The sequence below is a fragment of the Rhinoderma darwinii genome, chromosome 5 (assembly GCF_050947455.1).
Source record: "Rhinoderma darwinii isolate aRhiDar2 chromosome 5, aRhiDar2.hap1, whole genome shotgun sequence".
Lineage (NCBI taxonomy): Eukaryota > Metazoa > Chordata > Amphibia > Anura > Rhinodermatidae > Rhinoderma > Rhinoderma darwinii.
The window spans coordinates 113339255-113354048 of record NC_134691.1 but is presented as its reverse complement, the minus strand read 5'-3'; positions in this window follow the sequence as shown (position 1 = coordinate 113354048).

Genomic DNA, 14794 nt, shown 5'->3' with positions numbered 1-14794 from the left:
TATTATTCTGTGGATTTTACACAATGAAATACGTGGCATATAATCCGCAGTGTTTACACAACGTGTGAACATACCCTTATAGTGAAGCCGGCCAGCAGTGCTGATGCCATCATGGTACTCATGTCGCCGGTGCCTTCTTTCTCTTGCCGGCGCTCCATGTCTTCTGCTCTAGCGGGCAGTCCGTGTGTCACTGGCTGCTGAACACACAGATAGTATATAAAGATATTTACACATGGAGAAATATGTAGTGTTCTTATATGTGGAGTGCAAGGAGGGAGTCATTCCTACACTGAGCACTAAGATCTGGAGCTTCATCTTCTACATTACAGTCGGGTCTTCAGTCTCTCTTCATGACACTCACTTGTAAAAGAATAAAGTTCTGTGTAGACTTGGTAGATCTGAACTATCACTCCACCAACAACCCTGCCGCAGGATCCATGTGTGGTGTGGATAGGAATAGAAATAGTACTAGTAGCATTTTCTAGAACTATTATCTTTTGATTATCACATGTAAAAACATAGGAGGAATTTAACAACTTTTCTACGCCTGTTATCTGGCGTAGAAAAATCGTAAACGGCTCAAAAGTGACAAAAATTTAGACTGTCGCGCCGTTTTCGTCGCCCTTGACACTTTTTTTAAAATAAACCTATGGCCCGACGCATTTATTATTATTTGTGCCAGAAGCTGGCGTAAATTATAGCGTAAATCTAGCATGCACCTCTTAAGAAATTTGTTGCATCTTACTCCGCTTGTTTCCTATTAGGACTGGAATGCCAGTCTTAATAAATTCTTCCCCCGCACAGTATTTACGGGTCATGTGCGCAGAACTGAATGGTATAGGACTGCTGCACTGGAAATCTACAGAGGCCCAAATAGTCTGCCAGTTCAAATTCTAACATGCTAAGCGGGTACAAGTGCCAGGTAATGCCCAGCCTCCAGCTATGACTATAAGCAATTTGTTTTCTATTTACATATTAAAAACTGGACCAATATAAAAAGTTGCGTAATTTTTCAGATAATCTGTTCCAAAGTCACCATTGTAAGGCGTGAGACATATTAGGAGACTTTAACTCAGTATAAAAATGTGATTTTCTTTCTAACCCAACCTAATATTTGTACAGTTTTTCTGTGACCCCCCCATATATGTAGGAAAATAGAAGATATGTTATTAACCCTTTTACGACATGTCACGTACATTTACGTCGCTGCCGCCAAGGGGTTAGCGCATTGTCGCGTAACTGTCCTTGACAGTGATAGAGCAGGCTCAGAAGCTGAGCCTGCTCCATCACCAGCGGGTGTCAGCTGTATATCACAGCTGAAACTCTGCTGTAACGGCAGGAACTGGACTGTTGTCCAACCCTCGCCGATTAACCCCCTGAATGCTGCTGTCAATTGCGACCACAGCATTTCGATGGTTTGTACTCCATCGACACTGCTGTGACGCGATTGCGAGGGTGCCTATGGTTGTTATGGCAACCGGAGTCCTAACAATTGCCTCCTGGTTGCCAAGTAGAGAAGCCTATTAGGCCCAGCACACCCAAGAGATGGGACCTAATAAGCTTGCTGTCAGTATATGACTGACAGCTCTAAGGCCTTGATCAGACGTGGCGGAATTTTTCAGCTGAAAATGTTGCTGCAGATTCTTTGCGAATTTGCAGCAACATTTTCATATTTGACAGGTAATTCAGACGTTGTGGATATCACAGCAGACTTGCTGCAGATTTCAGCCTTTGCAATGCAAATGCTGAGATCCGCAGTGAAAGTCAGCTTCTTCTCCGCAATGGAATGAGCATGCTGCGGAGGGAAGAATCTGCACCGCAGCCTAGTTTCCGCACAGTTATTTTCTGCAACGTCTGAGCTAAGTTTCCTAAAAATGTATAGAAAGACATGCAAAAAACGGCAGCTGCAGAATTTAACTGCGGACTGTCCACAGCAGAATTCAACAGCAATAACGCCACGTCTGAATGTGCCCTAATACACTGCACTACGTGTGTACTGCAGTATATTAGAATAGCAATCAGGGCTTCAGGCCTTCAAGTCCTCTAGTGGGACAAAAAAAAAGTTACTAAAAATGTTGACTAAAAAAAAAAAAAAAAGTTTCACGTTACATAAACAAAAAAAGCATTTTTTCCCATAATAAAACTTATATTACAGGAAAAAACTGAAAACATTAAAAAAGTACACATATTTGGTGTTGCCGGGTCCGTAACGACCCCAACTGTAAAACAAAAAATCCAGCACGGTGAACACCATAAACAATAATGCCAGTCACACTTTTTTGATCACCTTGCCTTCCCAGAAATTTTTTGATAAAATGATGAAAAAGTCGCATGTACCACAAAATGGTACTAATATAAACAACCGCTCGTCCCGCAAAAAGCAAGCCCTCACACAGCCTTTTTGACGCAAAAATAAGTTAGGGCTCTTAGAATATGGCAACCCAAACAATAAACGATTAAAAAAAAATGATTTTATCCGTGGTAACGCTGTAAAATATAAAAAAAACTATATACATTTGGTGTCGCCGTAATGGTAGCGACCCGCAAAATAATTTCAATATGTCATTTATAAAGCATGATGCACGGCGAAAAAAAAAAAGAATAAAAAAATAAATAAAATAAATAAAAAAAGAATAAAAAAATTGATTGTTTTTTGGTCACCCTGCTTCACAAAAAAATAAATAAATAAATGATCAAAAAGTTGCATGGTACCAATGAAAACAGATTGTCCCGCAAAAAAATAAGCCCTCACACAGCTCAGTTGATGAAAAAATAAAACAGTTCTGGCTCTCAGAAAATGTAGATACAAAATGTGCAGCGTGTGTTCCAAAAGGGGGTTAAAATCGGGCACCATTTATCAGTGTGACACTTGCCACACATCTGCATGTTATTATTCATTTACCGCATTATTATACCCTTTTATTATGCCCTGATTTACTCCGCACAGCTTACATATGCCCCCACATTGTAAACTGAAATACCAGTAAAGCCCCAAACAGAACTATTATCAAGAAAAATCTGGGCTCCAAAAGCCAAATGGCGCTCTCTCCCTTGTGTACCCTACAGTGTGCCCAAACATCAATTTACATCCTCATAAATGGCATCGCCATACCCGGGAGAGTCCGCTTAACGGTTTATGAGGTACTTGTCTTCAGTGGCACACAATGGGTAAAACATATTGTGCACTAAAATGGCATATCAGTAGAAAATGTACACTTTGCACCCTCCCCTGAGCATTGGTTCCTTCTTGATAAATGCCTTGAGGGGTGTCGTTTCCACTTCTTGGGGGTTTGTTTTACTATTTGACCTGAGAGTCCAGCAATTGTTGGCCAATGCTTCATAAAGCGCTAAAATGGCCTCGAATGCGCATGGTGCTTTTTCACTCCTGAACCCGGTCATATGTCCAGGCAAAATATTAGGGCAACAAACATGTAGAGTGTATCTAAAGCTAGGAAACACGGCATAATAATTAGAGAGCTGTCTTTTCATAGCGGCATAAGCTGTGCACCCATATTGGGCACTGAAATTACATATCTGTGGAAAAAAATATTTTCGCTTTGCACCCTCCGCTGTGCATTAATTTCTAATAAAAAAAAACACCTCTGGTGTGAAAATGCTCACTACACCCCTCAAAAAATGCCTTGAGGGGTGTAGTTTCTAAAATGGCGTCACTTCTGGGGGTTTGTTTCAGTATTTGACCTTGAAGCCCTGCACTTGTTTGCCAATGCAGTTAAATTCACCAAAATAAGACTCAAATGGGCATGGTGCCTCTTTCAATTCTGAGCCCTGTCATATGTCCAGGCAATTTCGGGAGAAATTTCTTCACAGATGTTGGGGTGCTTTTTCTCCTTTATTCCTTAGTTAAATGTAAAAATTGTAGCTAAATCTATATTTTATGAGAAAAAAAATCTTTTTTGATTTACACAACCTAATTACAAATACATTTATCAAAAAACCTGCAGGGTCAAATTGCTCACTATACCCCTAGATACATTCCTTGGGGGTGTAGTTTCCAAAATGGTCTCTTTTTGGGGTTGTTTCCTATGTTTTGGCACTACAAGACCTCTTCAAACCTGGCATAGTGCCTAAACTATATTCTAATAAAAAGGAGGCCCCAAAATCCACTAGGTGCTCCTTTGCTTCTGAGGCCAGTATTTCAGTCATGTGGCGCACTAGGGTCACATGTGGGATATTTCTAAAAACTGCAGAACCTGGGCAATACATTTTGAGTTGCGTGTCTTTGGTAAAACCTTCTGTGTTAAACAATTTTCTATATTAAAATTAATTTTCTAAAAAAATGTTAACTAGTAACTATTTTGTGTGCTATTACTATCTGTCTTAAAAGCAGATACATTTAAATGTAGAAATATGCTAATTTTTACTAATTTCCTCAAGATGTTGGTGAATTTTTTTACAAATAAATACTGAATTTATCGACCAAATTTTTCCACTAACATACAAGTACAATGTGTCACGAGAAAACAATCACAGTCAGAATAACTTAGATAATTAAAACCATTGCAAATTTATTACCATATAAAGTGACACGTGTCAGATTTGAAAAAATGGGTTGTGTCCACAAGGGGTTAAGAATTACAAAACTGATCAGTAAATGACATGGCCCCTGAAAATATCAATCCACTGACCAGGTCACGCCCGTCGTCTTATACCTTGTGTACTGTGTATATACTGTCCTGTGTGTAGTGTGTGTGGTGTGTAAAGATCTGCACTTACCAGTAGATGATCAGGAAAGTATGGTGTAATCCTGGAATAAAAAACAGCAAAAAAAACTCCCCAAAAACCAAAAATGTGTCCTCAAATATCTATGAATCGCTTCTTGTATATAACAAGACGCTGCAGTTGTTTCCAACTAACTGATCAACTGATCTGTAGGCCGAGCAGAAAATTCAAATCACAACATTCCGGGCAGGTGCCAGGGAGTGACCAATCATATGCCAGTTACATGCCAACCACATGCCAGCTGTATGATCTCTTCACTTTATCCACTTGGTTTCCATATTCAAATCTTTTGAAATATATATGTTCTTCCCATAATGCTTTAATAAATGTCAGTCAAATAATAACAACATAGATATTGCAATGACATGTGGTTTACATGAATAACTTACAAACATCCCCGATCAGCTGGTGGGTGCGATCACACCAATAATATATCCTTAGTAGGACACCCATATCCCAGCTCTATAGGAAGCCCCATGGACACAACCTGTATGAAGTCTAGAGCCCCCCTGACCTCAGGCAGCATTGTGTAGTAAAGTGAGGGGATGGCATTGATTGTATAATGTATATTATTACTGCGCCTATCTAAGTAGCGGCGCTTTCTTTATAATTACATTATAAATTATAATAATATTACCTATAAAGCACCAACATTTTCCACAGCGCTGTACAATAAATTACAGGGTACAGTGACATACAATTCTAAAATGTTACAATATAAATATAAGGAGAGAGGGCCCTGCTCACAAGCGCACAGTCTACATGGAAAGGGGGTGATACAATAGAAACAAGGGTATTTATTACTCTACTGATCCATCCAGTATCAGCAAACCAGATTCAATGACTATGTATACATAGATGTAGACTCACTTATCTACAGACATTGTAATGGAGAGAGAGTGTATATATATATATATATATATATATATATATATATATGTACAGTGACATAGACTTACAGTTCATCCTCAGGAGTTACCCAATATTTTGTAGTGCGGACTAATGGGATCATAGGCCTCTTGTATAGAGGACCAGTCATATCTAGTTGAACAGTTTCTAATTCTCATTTATTTCTAGGCAAATTCCATATAACATAGTGGTAAGTAGAAAGTAAAACATTAAGCCCCTGGACTTTTGTATCAAGAGAGTCAGGCCTCAACCTCATGGTCTTATGGCTCCATTTTGTACACAGCTGTAATGGGGCTCTAGTGCATGGGGTCTTTACTGTACCTCCTTAGGCCTCCCATTTCATATTAAATAAAACCCCCAACACAACCCATGTTAGCCAATTTATTGAAAATATTGACACAGTCATCGAAGTAGTCCTCGAATCCGACGAAGACCAACAACCAAACCTCTAAAAATATACAAAAAAACACATTAGTAACTGTAAAATACTTTATATTGTGTTATAATATAAATGTTATTCGATAGAACTAAAGATACATTATGCTAACGATGACAGTTAAAGAGGCTCTGTCATCACATTATAAGTGGCCTATCTTCTACATAATGTGATCGGCGCTGTAATGTAGATTATAGCAGTGTTTTTTATTTAGAAAAACGATCATTTTTGACAGAGTTATGACCTATTTTAGCTTTATGCTAATGAGTTTCTTAATGGACAACTGGGCGTGTTTTACTTTTTGACCAAGAGGGCGTTGTGAAGAGAAGTGTATGACGCTGACCAATCAGCTGACCAATCAGCTGACCAATCAGCTGACCAATCAGCGTCATACACTTCTCTCCATTCATTTACACAACATATAGTGATCTTATTACATCACTATGTGCAGCCACATACACACACACTAACGTTACTCAAGTGTCCTGACAGTGAATATACATTACCTCCAGCCAGTACGTGATGTCTATTCAGAATCCTGACACTTCTGAAGCGTTTGTGTGAGATTTACCCAAGGCAAGCGTAATCTCGTTTTAAATGACAGGAAACATCGTAATCTTGCGAGATTATGCTTGCCTTGTGTAAATCTCACACAAACGCTACAGAACTGTCGGGGTTCTGAATACAGGGTCCATGGCCTTAGCGTACTGTCACGGTGCGGGGTGTGGACCCAGTGGGCATACCGCGTAGCGGGATAGCAGCTGGCTAAACAGGTACAATACAAAGTCTATAGTCCAGGAAGGGTTCCTGAGGCAATGTAGACAGTAGCGGTGATTCTGGCTGAAGTTGAGGCTCCGGCAGTAGACAGACACCCAGCGGGGTGTGACACAGTAGATGCAGCGGAAGACACAACTCGACTTCAACTCTAGACGGCACAGAGGCACGGTAGCACGGGATACAGGGTACAGGCAGCAGGAACGGGTAACACTGGGAACTGGAAAACACTAGGATACCATTTGCAAGACATACTTTTAAGTACACAACAATGCTCAGGCGATGATCAAGAGGGCAGAGCCCTTTTTATAGTCCAGCAGCATTCTGGACTGATTGCAGATTTCCTGCAATTGTGCGCGCACTGGCCCTTTAAGTTTTTTAACAGGTTCCCGACCGCTGGCCGTATTTATACGGCCAGCGGTCAGGGTCTCTAAAGTCCGCCGTATAGACTATTTACGGCGGCACTTCAGAGACTGTGCACGCGCGATCGCGTGCACACAGCTCTGTGCCCTGGCTGTTGCTAACAGCCATGGGCACTGGGCAGAATGTCAGGGGTCAATCTTTTGGCCCCTGAACATGTGATCGCTGTGACAACCAATCACAGCGATCACATGCATTTCTGCATAGAAAACAGTGTGCACGCGATCGCGTGCACACAGCCCTGTGCCCACGCTGTTACCAACAGCTCTGGGCACTGGGCAGAGTATCAGGGACCAATCTGATGGTCCCTGAACATGTGGTCGCTGTGAAAACCTATCACAGCGACCACATTTGTTTTATTTTGACTTTTCTGGCAGTAAATCTCCTGCCTCTTTTCTTCTCCTCAAACATTGTTTCAGTTTGAGGAGAAGAAGAAACTCGGGAGAATTGCTGCCAGAAGATTACAGTTACAGTTACACAAAAAATACAGTTACACTCTAAAACATTCTCTGTATAGATAGATTTCTATCTATCTATACAATCTATCTATCCATCTATCTTTTTTTCTATCTATCTACCTTTCTATCTTTTATTCTATTAGAATAGGCAGGTAGGGAGTATATAATTATATATATATCCACATATATATAATATATATAGCAATAGCGGTTTATTTTTTTGTTAGCGGTAGTGTAGATATATATAGCAGTTAGTTTGTGTGTTTTATATAAAAAAAAAAAAACAAAAAAAAAAACAATTTGTTTAGTTAGTGTTAGTGTTAGTTACGTTATGGCGAGGAAGTTGTTTAGCGCCGAGGAGGCATACGCCATGCTGTGGTCTGAGTCGGAGACCGCATCAGAGATGGCGTCCGAGATGGAACCTGTTTTTGGTAGTGACGATGACAGCGTCACTTCAGGTTCATCTTCAGGGGACGTTGCCCCTGATGCAGTTGAAACTGCAGAACTTGAAAGCGCAGGGCCAAGTAGCGCTGTAGCACGGGACAGCCTGGTCCCTTCAGTCCAGGTTCTTGTATGGGCACCTGCCCCATCTTTTGGGCCTAGAATCCACGGATTTACTGCCACTCCTGGCATAACCGTGGACAATACAAATTTTGTCCAAATGGATTACTTCCATTTATTTATAACGGACGACATCCTAAATCAGATTGTCCACGAAACAAATTTATATGCCACTCAATATATAAGGCAGAAACCTTCATCCACCCATGCCAGAGATTGGACGCCCACCAATTTGCTGGAATTAAAAAAAAATTTGGGGCTCACCCTAAATATGGGTATTGTCAAAAAGCCCTCCATTAGGTCTTACTGGTCAACAAGACCCGCCCAAGCCACCCCAATATATTCTGCAGTAATGCCCAGGTCTCGTTATGAGACAATAATGAGGTTCCTCCACTTCAATGACAACGCACAGGCCCCCCCAAGTACCGATGCAAACCGGGATCGGTTGTTCAAAATAAGATCGCTAATAAATTCCCTGAATAATTTATTTCTGCAACTCTACACCCCTGAGCAGAATGTAAGTGTGGACGAATCCCTCCTCAACTTTCATGGCAGACTTAGCTTTCGCCAATATCTACCTTCAAAAAGGGCAAGATATGGCGTTAAAGGCATGGTGTCGCCCCAAAAACATGTTTTTTTTTTAAAATTTAAACATTTAGTGTGTGGGTGATTAAACATTGTTCAAATTTTTTTTATTTTTTTCGCGAGTCAGGAAATATTATAAATTTTTTCAAATTTATAATACTACCCATTTTTGGTCACTAGATGGAGCTAGTTGGAGCTAGTTCCCAAAATTGCAGCATTGCAACATTGGGTTAAAAGCTCTCGCTCTAGTGAGCTCTCAGCATCCCCCCCTCCTTTATCCTGGCTAGTGCCGGGATAAACGAGGGGTTTGAAAGGTTTAACCTCCTACACTGTGTGTCGCCATTTTTTGAGGTAACCCACAGTGTAGTAGGTTTACATACAGTAGTAAACACACACAAACACTAACATACATTGAAATCGCTTACCTGCTCCAGCCGCCGCGGCTCCCTCCGGCCCGTCCGCTCCCTTTGCTGCCGCTGTTCCATGTGCACAAGTCCGGAAGCCGCGACCGGAAGTAATAATATTACAGTCCGGCCGCGACTTCCGGTCCACAGGAAAATGGCGCCGGACGGCGCCAATTTCGAATAGGACTGTGTGGGAGCGGCGCATGCGCAGTTCCCACACAGACGCCGTACACGGACGTGAATGGGACGGGAGCCGTTCACAGTCCCTATGGGACTGTGGCTGCCGTACTCCATGTCTGTGTGTGTCGTTAATCGACACACACAGAAATGGAACAAAAAATGGCAGCCCCCATAGGGAAGAAAAAGTGTAAAAATAAGAAACAGTAAAACACAAACACACAAATGAATATAAACGTTTTTATTACAGCACTAACATCTTTAACATATTAAAAAATTATTTGCCATGACACTGTTCCTTTAAGCTCTACAAATTGTGTGAAAGCGGGTCAGGATATACCACCACCTTCAGAATTTATGAAGGGCGGGACCGCACAATAAATGTTCCTGGATGCCCCCCTGATCTTTCCACCAGCAGTAAGATCGTGTGGGAGATAATGCAGCCTCTGCTTCACAAGGGGTACCACCTGTACTGTGATCATTTTTATTCGAGTGTGCCCCTGTTTAGGCATTTGCATGCTGCAAGGACTGGGGCATGTGGTACCATGCGCAAAAACCGAATTGGTTTTCCACAGCAATTAGTGGGGAAGCGCATGGTAAAGGGGGACTCCTGTGCTTATGCATCTGAAGAATTGCTGGCGGTCAAGTTCAGGGATCGCAAAGATGTGTATGTGCTAAGCACGATTCATACCGCAGGAACAGTGGCAGTGAGGGAAAGGGGGGCAACATCGGACAAGCACAAACCAGTGAGCGTGTCCGAATATAACAAGTACATGGGGGGGGTGGATTTAAGCGACCAGGTTTTACAGCCCTATTTAGTAAAACGCAAAACTAAAACCTGGTACAAAAAAGTGGCCATTTATTTGTTACAGGTGGCCATCCACAACTTATTTGTGCTCTACAAAAAAAACAGAGGCAGAGACACATACCTGGATTTCCAGGAAAAAATTATCGAAGGCCTCATTTTTGATGTTCAGGACACCCGAGAATGCCCCCAGTCTGAGGATGTCACGCGACTGACTGAAAGACACTTCATCAATCGGATTCCCCCAACACCAACCAGAAGCAACCCTCAGAAAAAGTGCCGCGTCTGCAGAAAAGACGGGCACCGCAAAGATTCCCGATATTTCTGTCCCTCATGTCCCTCACAACCAGGCCTGTGCATTGAGCCATGTTTTAAAAAATACCACACTGTTCTGAATTATTAGATTTTAGTTAATTCGTTGAAAATATATTTGCCCTACATTACATTTTTATTTTTCCCCTGATTTTACTCCAAGGGTGAGGGAGGGAATGGGTGGGGGGTGGATGTCATGTTTGCATATTCTCTAAAGTTCATCTGCTGGAGAGCTCCATTTGCATAAACCTGCAATTTCTTATTTTAGAAAACCCCAAAAAATAAATTCCCATTATACCCCTAGATGAATATTTTGGGATTTCTGCTTCAAGAGCAGATTTTTTGGAAGTGTTATAGAAACTCTGTTGAGTTTTGTAAAACCAGCTTTGAAAAAAAGCGATTTGTGAAATAAGCTTCTTCTATTGTCCGCCCTCCCTCCTACTTCTCTATGTGATAAATAAGACACACATATTTGGTATCCCCATGCTCAGGAGAAGTGGCAGAATGTGAAAGGAGATGAATTTTGGCCGTGGTCTATGCCGTGTGTGAAAAATGCTGGTATAAACTGACGCATTTGCTAAAAAATTGCTAATTTTATTTTGATCCATCTTATTCAAGAAACTTTCAGAAGAAAACTGGACTGTCTAAAAATATGATAAACCCCTTGAAGAAAGCCTTGTGGGGTCTACTTGTGTGAATGAAGTAATTTATGGGGTGATTCTAATCTTTCAGCAGTATTAGGCCCCCCAGAAAACAGTATGCGGCTATAAAATCAAGTGCAGAATTCCTGGACCGAAAAGGCCAAAAAGCCTCCTTTTATGCCAAGCCCTGGCACATGCCCATGAATAAAGCACACATATTTGGTATCCTCATGCCCAGGAGAAGTGGAAGAATGTGAAATGCGATGAATTTTGTCCGTGGTCCATTTTGTGTGTGAAAAAGCTAGCATAAACTGACTCATTTGTTAAAAAAAAAGGTAATTTTATTTTGTTCCATCTTATTCAAGAAACTTTCAGAAGAAAACTGGACTGTCTAAAAATATGATAAACCCCTTGAAGGAAACCTTGTGGGGTCTACTTGTGTGAATGAAGTAATTTATGGGGTAATTCTAATGTTTCAGCAGCATTACGCCCCCAAGAAAACAGTACGCTGCTATAAAATCAAGTGCAGAATTCCTGGACCGAAAAGGCCGAAAAGCCTCCTTTTATGCCAAGCCCTGGCACATGCCCGCACAGTGAATAAGGCACACATATTTGGTATCCCCATGCACGGGAGAAGTGGAAGAATGTGAAAGGAGATGAATTTTGTCCGTGGTCTATACCGTGTGTGAAAAATACTAGCCTAAACTGACGCATTTGCTAAAAAATAGCTGATTTTTTTTTGTTCCATCTTATTCAAGAAACTTTCAGAAGAAAACTGGACTTGCTAAAAATATGATAAACCCCTTGAAGGAAACCTTGTGGGGTCTACTTGTGCGAATGAAGTCATTTATGGGGTGATTCTAATGTTTCAGCAGCATTACACCCCCCAGAAAACAGTATGCGGCTATAAAATCAAATTCATAATTCCTGGACCGAAAAGGCCGAAAAGCCTCCTTTTATGCCAAGCCCTGGCACATGCCCGCACAGTGAATAAGGCACATATATTTGGTATCCCCATGCACGGGAGAAGTGGAAGAATGTGAAAGGAGATGAATTTTGTCCGTGGTCTATACCGTGTGTGAAAAATACTAGCCTAAACTGACGCATTTGCTAAAAAATAGCTGATTTTTTTTTGTTCCATCTTATTCAAGAAACTTTCAGAAGAAAACTGGACTTGCTAAAAATATGATAAACCCCTTGAAGGAAACCTTGTGGTGTCTACTTGTGCGAATGAAGTCATTTATGGGGTGATTCTAATGTTTCAGCAGCATTACACCCCCCAGAAAACAGTATGCGGCTATAAAATCAAATGCAAAATTCCTGGACCGAAAAGGCCGAAAAGCCTCCTTTTATGCCAAGCCCTGGCACATGCCCGCACAGTGAATAAGGCACACATATTTGGTATCCCCATGCACGGGAGAAGTGGAGGAATGTGAAAGGAGATTAATTTTGTCCGTGGTCCATACCGTGTGTGAAAAATGCTAGCATAAACTGGCGCAATTGCTAAATTCTTGCATTTTTTTCCAATTTTGCCCACTTTAGAGAAAAAAATAAAAATGATATATACTGACAAATGCCACTAAAACAAAGCCTTATCTGTCCTTTAAAAAGAGTGTAAAATTCAAAGATGAACTTTATTCACCTGCTGAGTTATAGCCATCTAAAGAAGCACATAGCAAAATTGTGAAATTTGCTCTGGTCATTTAGCTGTAAAACAGCCTAGTCCTTAACCGGTTAATGGATGAATTTATAGAGATTATGGTGTCCCAGACAAATTTATATGCCCAACAGTATACAACAAAGAACCCCACATCATTTTATGCCCAATCCCACAGCTGGACTCCTGTAGACGTAGCTGAGTTGGGCAAGTTCTAGGGACTGCTCTAGAACATGCGGCTTCTGAAAAAGCCATCCCTTAGGACCTACTGGAGTACAGACATGTTATACCACACCCGATGTACTAGCATGGCTATGTCCAGGATGCGTTATGAGGCAATACTTAGCTTCTTACATTATACTGATAATGAGCAGTGCCCATCCCGAGATGACCCCAGTTTTGACCGTTTGTATAAACTGATACCCGCATTTCAGTGCCCGATTTGCCCAAGCATACACCCCCGAGAAGTGTATTTCTGTTGATGAGTCCCTGGTACATTTTAAAGGGAGGCTTCAATTCTGCCAGTACCTGCCAAGTAAGAGGGCAAGTTATGGCGTGAAAATTTAAAAGCTGTGCGAGAGTGCATCAGGGTATACGTACAAATTTAGAATATATGAAGGGAAGGACACCAGTATTCAGCCCCCAGAATGCCCCCACTTACTGGGAATTAACGCAAAGTACAAGGACAAGAGAGTTGTCCTTGTATTGACAACAATACATGGCCACACCAGTACCCATGTACCTGTACGAGGTACCAGTACTGAGACCCCCAAACCAGACTGCATCCTGGACTACAATAGGTACATGGGAGGGGTGGACTTGTCAGATCAAGTCCTGAAGCCATACAGTGCCATTCGGAAATCGAGGGCGTGGTATAAGAAGCTGGCCGTGCACATCATACAGATGGCATTGTACAATGCGTACGTGCTACATCGACGTACAAGCCAGAGGGGAACTTTCCTGGAACTTCAAGAGGTGATTATCAAGAACCTAATCTTTACGGACCAGGAAGGGTGGGCACCCAGTACTTCTGGAAGCGAGGCCACAGGCATAGTACCAGGGCAACATTTTCCACGAGAAGTTCCCCTAACGGGCAAGAAGGGAAAAAGTCAAAAGAGGTGCAGAGTCTGCTCAAAGAGGGGGATAAGGAAGGACACAATATATCAATGTGACACGTGTCCCGAAAAACCAGGGCTCTGTATGAAAGATTGTTTTTGAATTTATCATACATCCCTTGATTTTTAATTGACCCTGACCCTTTTTATCCCCCTCGTCTTTCCCTTCTGAGCACTGCCGTGTGCCCAGGCAGCAGATAGCAGAAACATGTAGGGTATTTCCGTACCCGGGAGAATCCACATTACAGTTTATGTGGTGTATATCTCCGGTGGCGCATGCTGGGCACACTATATCGGACACTGAAATGGCATATATATATAGAAAATTGCAAATCTCACTCTGCACCATCTGCTGCGCATTATCTTTTATACAGTACCTGTGGGGTCAAAATGCTCACTACACCTCTAGATGAATGTCTTAAGGGGTGTAGTTTTTAAAATGGGGTCACTTCTCGGGGGTTTCAACTGTACTGGTACCTCAGGGACTTCTGCATACATGACTTAGCACCAGAAAAGGTCCAGCAGGACTGGGGTCACTTATAGGGGGTTTCAACTGTAAAATGTAAAAAATGTGGTATTTTATGCTTGTAAAAATAAGAAATTTTTAGCAAAAACCGCATATAACTGGAATATGTTATATCACAGCCCAATTCAAATAAGTTCAGTGGAACAACTGTGGGGTCTAAATGGTCACGACACCCATAAATGAATTCATGGAGTGGTACAGTTTCCAAAATGGGGTCACTTTTGGCTACACAAGACCTCTTGAAACCCTGCATTGTGCCTAAAATATATTCTTA